This window comes from Camelina sativa, chromosome 16, assembly GCF_000633955.1.
Source record: "Camelina sativa cultivar DH55 chromosome 16, Cs, whole genome shotgun sequence".
Lineage (NCBI taxonomy): Eukaryota > Viridiplantae > Streptophyta > Magnoliopsida > Brassicales > Brassicaceae > Camelina > Camelina sativa.
The window spans coordinates 10,110,946-10,118,170 of record NC_025700.1 but is presented as its reverse complement, the minus strand read 5'-3'; positions in this window follow the sequence as shown (position 1 = coordinate 10,118,170).

Below are 7,225 nucleotides of genomic sequence, written 5' to 3'. Positions count from 1 at the left end.
GCCTTAACCGTATCCCATGCCCGCTGGTAGAAAAGAGCCGCCATACCATCCGGCCGAGGGGCTTTATCAAGATGCATCATAAACAAAGCCTCTTTAATTTCCTGTTTTTTATGATCAATCACGTCAATAAATTAATTTCACTCGTGATGGACGTGCAAACTTCACCCAGTGTTTCCTCAAAATCTGAGGGGTCCGTGGATGTGAATAGCCCATGGAAATAAGAGGCAGCTATGCATTGTACCTTAGTCTCCTCCGTAACCTATTGTCCAACCTGATGATGAAGACCCACAATACGATTCTTAGCTCGTCGTTGTTTTGTCTGGGCATGAAAATAACTAGTATGTTGATCCCCAAGATGCATCCAACGGCTCCTTCTCTTCTAATACCAGTAAACCTCTTCATCCCAATAAGCCTCTCGCAATTTCCAAGTCAGTTCCAAAATAGCCTTAACAGACACAGTATCATCCGCCTGAGCGGTCGCCAAATGGGTCTTTAATTCCTCAATCGTTTCCCAACGATACGGGACCTGCGCTTTCAGCCACCGAGAGATTGCCTGATGACAATTAGTAATATTTTCAATGAAGTTGCCAGTTGGCACCGCTACCCCAGAATCCCAACCTTCTGAGATGGCGCCAAATAAACTCTCTTTATCAAGCCACCGTCTGCCAGAACGAAAACTACTCCTACCTCGCCGGACTTTGTCCTCAAGAGAGGCTAATACCGATTTATGATCATGGAGCTTCTCATTGGCTAAAGCCCGATTAAGACGACATCAAATTGGTTTTTTTTCTCGCCAACTATGCCAAGACAGGCTATCTCCAATCCCGGGAAACTCTAATAAACAAAAGTGACAAATCATTGTATTAAAGCCCACAAAAGAAGACGCATGATGGAGTTTCCCGCCCCGCTTTTCATGATTACCTTTTAGTTCATTAAAGTCTCCAATAAGTAACCAAGGAGAGTCTCTTGATAGACCAATATGCGTTAACCGCTCCCAAACTAAATCTTGGTTCTTTGGAACCGGGTCACCATAAACAAAAGTAAAATAAATAATATCCTTTATAAATAAATTCCACATCAATTAACCTATTAGACTTAATAAAATTGAAACATCATAACTCTTATTATAAAATAAGGCTAAACCGCCACAACCACCGATAGGTTCAACCATTATTAAGGTTGAATAAACAAAATGAGCAACAAAAGGTTCCAAAAAAGATAAAGACGGACTAGTTTCAGATAAAAATAAAAAGTCAGGCCGATGCTTCCCCCACAAATCCCTGAGATATCCAATAGTTGCTTTTTTTCCAAGCCCTTGACAATTTCAGCTTAAAATCCACAAATCCCTGAGATACCCACCAGTTGTTCCCTTCTCCTGCACCAGGTTCCTCTGGTTTGTACCCTCTTCAGCTAAGTCATTAGCTTTAGGAGCAAGGCGTTTCCTTGGTGTTGTGCACATATACACATTCAACTTCTTAGAAGCTATTCCTTTGAGAGCCAAAGGGGACTTAGCCTTGCTAACCTTATCCACCGGCGGAACAGAGGCAGACTCATCACCTACATCAACATTCATATCCGTAGAATCCGCCTCTGTATCAGCGACCTCCACCCCAAGAGTTGCAGAAACCGAACATAAATCCAAAGTAGGACCATCCAAAGAGTCTTCCAAACCTCCATCATTCTTCTGATCTGAATCAAGTACCTCTGAACATAAATCCCCAATCCCAACCTGAACCATCATCTGATCAACAATCTCTCCCTGCCACAATCTGATCCTCTTAAGCCAATGTCGGACCTATCTCATTTGCAACCGCTAAATTAACGTTAGGGTTCTCTTCTGTGATTCAGTCTGCATTGCATCCGAAACAGCTGACCTTGTACCTGTCAATCCAACGTCTGAATCAGTTAAACCTGCACCTGTCAACCCCACGTCCCTACCTAGGAAAACACCTCTCCCTGAACAGAATTTGTAGCCAAACCTGAGTCCTAGAAAAGTGGCCTCTGAAACCTCTTTAAAGGTGCAAAGCCAATAGTCAAAGCCCTATGCAGTTGTAGTACAAAGGGTTATCAATCCAAATGGTTGTGATGCTAGCAGATAAGATATGATCATAACTTTGCAAGTCAAGCCAAGCAATAGTTGGGTTTGATCTAACAATCCTAAAATAAACAAAAGAAAGCAAAAGAACAAGAACCACACGACCTAAGCACTCGATGCAAGCATTCGAGTACATGATTGGGTGGGGTGATCGAGTATACAAGATAAACAAGAACAGCTCGAAGGTATACTCGAAGCAGGTATCGAGTGATGAATAAAAATGTAAACAATCTAAATGAGAAAGCTCCTAAGGATGGGGTAATCGACTCCTAAGTGTTCCTGACCAATTTGGATGTCCTACATGGCTCAAGCAAATATTCCCTAGACAATGAATATCTAAAATCTTGTTAAAACACTCTCGTGATAGAAACAATCAACCTTAATCACTTCCCTACCCAACTCTCGTTGGAGAAACATGACCAAGCAGACAATACAAACCGATCCATTATTGTCAATAAAACCCTTACTCATCTAATCTCTTAGGCTAAGTGAGTAAGTCTCTAGCATTGATTGATTTAAGCATTTCATCTACACCTCTCGGTGGTAAAACGCCTTAGATCTAATCTCAACCTCTCGGTCTGTTGATAGCATTAAGAACACCAATCTAGAAGGAAATTTATATAACATAAACAACCAAGCTAAGACATCCTAACCGATCAAGAACACAAAATCGTCTATCCCATCCCTAGAAACTTTACTACAATACTCAGATCTCATTGCAGAAAACATAAAAGCATAGATAAACGAAAATTGCATTGTATTAAAAGATAAAGTAGAAGAGAAGAGTACATAATAGAAATCTAAAAGAATAGCAAAAAGAAGTAAAATAAATCCTAACAAAGATAGAAAAAATGTTTGAGTTGCTCAAGATCTCTCTCAGAAGCTCTCGCTCTCTGGTTTGAGGGTCTGCGGCGTGCTAGAGCGAGTGGAAGAAGAGAGGGGTTTATATATGGAAACCCATTAATCCTAGCTTCTCAGTCCTGCCCGAGGGTCTGCTCGATGGGGTGCACGAGGATGTGCTCAGGTTGCTCTTTGGGTAGGCTCTCGGATTGTTCTTTCTGTTCTTAGATNACCCTTACTCATCTAATCTCTTAGGCTAAGTGAGTAAGTCTCTAGCATTGATTGATTTAAGCATTTCATCTACACCTCTCGGTGGTAAAACGCCTTAGATCTAATCTCAACCTCTCGGTCTGTTGATAGCATTAAGAACACCAATCTAGAAGGAAATTTATATAACATAAACAACCAAGCTAAGACATCCTAACCGATCAAGAACACAAAATCGTCTATCCCATCCCTAGAAACTTTACTACAATACTCAGATCTCATTGCAGAAAACATAAAAGCATAGATAAACGAAAATTGCATTGTATTAAAAGATAAAGTAGAAGAGAAGAGTACATAATAGAAATCTAAAAGAATAGCAAAAAGAAGTAAAATAAATCCTAACAAAGATAGAAAAAATGTTTGAGTTGCTCAAGATCTCTCTCAGAAGCTCTCGCTCTCTGGTTTGAGGGTCTGCGGCGTGCTAGAGCGAGTGGAAGAAGAGAGGGGTTTATATATGGAAACCCATTAATCCTAGCTTCTCAGTCCTGCCCGAGGGTCTGCTCGATGGGGTGCACGAGGATGTGCTCAGGTTGCTCTTTGGGTAGGCTCTCGGATTGTTCTTTCTGTTCTTAGATCCTCCTCGATCGGGTTGGTGTTTGGGCTGTTCTTCCTGTTCCATAGCTCCTTTGGGTACATGCTCGGGTTCGACCTTGTTTCTCCCCATTTTCGGCTCTTAAGCACCTGTTTTCATCCAAAATATGCAAATGCAAGAATGCAACACCCTAAATGGCCTAAATGTGGATTCCTACAGTAAATGACCTAAAAATGTTAAGGTTAAGGTGAAAAAAAAAAATGCTTAAAACATGTAAATTAGAGAGTTATCAGACTTTCAAACTTAAATCTTGCTAGTCCTCTAGCAAGGAAGTAGGAGGGTGCGATTATAAAATGGGACTCATAACCTTTTTGAGCTAAGCGAAGGATTCAAGCTATAGTCCTTAAAGATAGTTTAATGGTGCTAAGATCAATCAACATACTTACAAATATTTTTCTATGCTCATCACCATGCATCAATCTAGTTCATCCTCCAACATAAAGTAAAGAATTGCAATTCCAATGAACATCTCTTTCACATTCATTAAAGTGTTTTGCGAATTCTTGCAAATGGAAGGTGAATCAAGCTCAATCGGTTTCAAGGGTAAGACTTTTGGTAGAGTGGTATTAAACAATTTCTTTGGGTGGCTTACTCTCAAAAGTGGGAATGCTAGATAGTTGTGAAAACTATCTAAGATCGAGAACAATTATGGCATACAAAGATTAACTCTTGATAATCTACCCCTTTTCTCATTAACCCCTTTTTTTGTTATTTTTTTTTTGTTTTTTTTATCAAAACTTTATATATTTAGCTCTTTTTTATCAAAACTTTATATATTTAGCTCTTTCTCTCTCTCTTTTCTTTTTCTTTCTTTGCTAAGCTCTTAACAATATTCTCATTTTTTTTCTTTCTTTTCTAGGAGACTATATCAAGATTTTTTTAGTTTAACCTTTTTTTTTTACTTAGAGACTTAGAGCTATTTGAATCGAACCTTAGGGACTTCCTTCTTTAATTTCTCTTTTATTCCTCAACCCAACCCCAAATAATCATGCTAACCACCTATCTTTCTAAACCGATCCTAATAACTAAATCAAGAGCCAGTTCTTTGTCGTTCTCAATACTCTCAAGGTTTCAAAACCTATAGCACAATGAAAAGGCCTCACTCAACGATTCAATACAAGGTTTGAAAGAAAGGTTTGGGTTCAAGGGTAGGGAAAACGAATCAGGTTAAACGAAAAGATTGGTAAAAATGGTGTGTTGACCCGATTTTAGAGTCACCATGAGCAAGTATTCAAATTCCATGAGCAAGACAATTTAAGTTCAGGTTAGGTCCACTAATATAGAGATGATGCAATGTTCAAGCAAGTGGAGAAAGCTTTCAAAAGATGCAAGGCTTTAAACAAAGATTTTTCATTTTTTTTCAAAGATTAATCTAGCAACAATGAACTGTGATTAAGGGCTATAGCTTCAATACTAATGTTTGGCATTAAACAAGGTGGTATTAATTATTGTCCCCTAAGATGCATATGCAAAAATCCTATATGAAGCAATCTAGACTCAATCCTAATATGAAAATGCCACTACATGAACACCTTTTTTTTTTTTTTTCAAATTTTTCAAAATTTTTGGGTTTTTTATGCAAATAGATGCAGACTCAAATGAATAAAACTAGTATGCAAAAATTTGAAATAAGAAAATAAAACACAATGTTATATACATCCTAGGACCCTCTCCCAAACTTAAATTACACAGTCCCTGTGAAAATAAAAGTTTGAAAAAGGTATCAAGAATCACACAAAATGAAATAAAACTAAATGCAATGTTATTTGCAAAGGTTGGATGAATGTGGTACCTCATGGGTTGGTGAAGAAGGAGGTTGTAGCAGCCTCCAAACTCGCCAACGTGTAGCCAGGGTCGTCACCGGCTTCAGCAGGCGATGGGATTCGTTCATCAGAGAGCTCGGTTATGCGCACGGACGACCTGCTCGGACCAACATCCGAGGGGTTGATCGGGTAAGGCATCGCGTAGGTCATCGGGTATGGCACCGGGTAGTACAACGGGTATGGTGGGAGAGGTCCGGAATGATCACCCGTATAGCCGATTGCAGGGTGCATCGAGTAGGGCATCTGATACGACATCTGGTAAGGCAGAGGGAAAGTACCTGAGTGGTCACCCGAATGGGTGCTCGATGGGTGCATCAGATAAGGCATCATGTACCCCATCGTGTCGGGCATTGGATAGGCGTCTGAGTGGCTTCTTCGCGATCTTTCAGGTCTCATGACACCCTCCTCTACTTGGGGCTCGTAAGAGGATGCCCTGTGGGACTCTGGAGGTTCTAATCCTCGCATTCCTCCTTAAGGTCCGCTCCTCCCCATCCATGTGGGTGCATAAGCTGAAGTGGGAGCTGAGGCACATCTTGCCTTGTCTTGCAGCTCTTTGATCTGTCTTCCCATTACCTTCACTGAGCTAGTGAGGTCTTTTACCTTCTTGGCTAGGAACTTGTTCATCCTCTTCAGCCAGCCGATCCTCTTGTGAGCTTCCCTCACCCCAACAGGTTGCTTTTGAGAGCACACATACTCCTCAAAATCATACTCATCCGAGTTGTCTCCCTGTTCTTGCCCAGTCATCTCTCTCTCTCCTGCCTCGGACTCCTCCTCCGGATTGTACAGCTCCTCCAAAGGTGGTGTGAAACCTATGTTATCCCCTAGCCGGATTTTGGTGCACACGACGCTGGGCAGGATCATTTGGGTGGCTCCGGCAGTTGGATGGACAAACTTGAAGAGCAGCATGTTGTTTGGCTTTTCATAAGCCAGGAACCTCACCAATGTGAGGTAGTCTATGTCTAGCCATCTCGGCTCATGAACCACTCCCTTTAGGGGCACATCGCAAGCTACCAAAATTGGTGTGACCAATCCTCCTATGGAGATCTCTCCAGCTCCATCTCTCCTCTCAGTTTTCATTGCCCAAGACTTAAGGTAGAGGAACTGATAGAGCAGCACAAAGACCATGCTGGTGTCCACAGCATCTCCTACTAGTGGTGTACCATCCCTAGCATTGTCTAAGACTCCACACAAGGCAACATCTAGCAGCTGGAGCTCGTGATCATTCACATTCCCAGTCTCCTTTCTAGCAAAAAGAGTGCAGGCGAGGGAACTGTGAAAATACCTCAAAACAGGGCTCCTTATTTGAGCAGACTTGGAGCTTGTGGACTTGTAAAGAAGCTTGTCGCCTATTGTCAGACATAGGGACTTCATCTCTTCCTTGCTCACCTCCATGTTCTCTCCACTCCCAGCCTTGAAACCATATAGCTTCTCCATCTTCTTGTAGGTGAGTCGGTATTCCTTGTTGCGCACGGAGAAGATGATGAACCCGATCCTCCCATCGGGTAGTAGGCTCGGGTGATCCTCAAAGAAGTGTAACCGCAGCGTGGATAGAAAGTGTACCGTCTCTTCCTCATAAGCTTGGAGGTTGGTTCACATCATCTGGCCCAG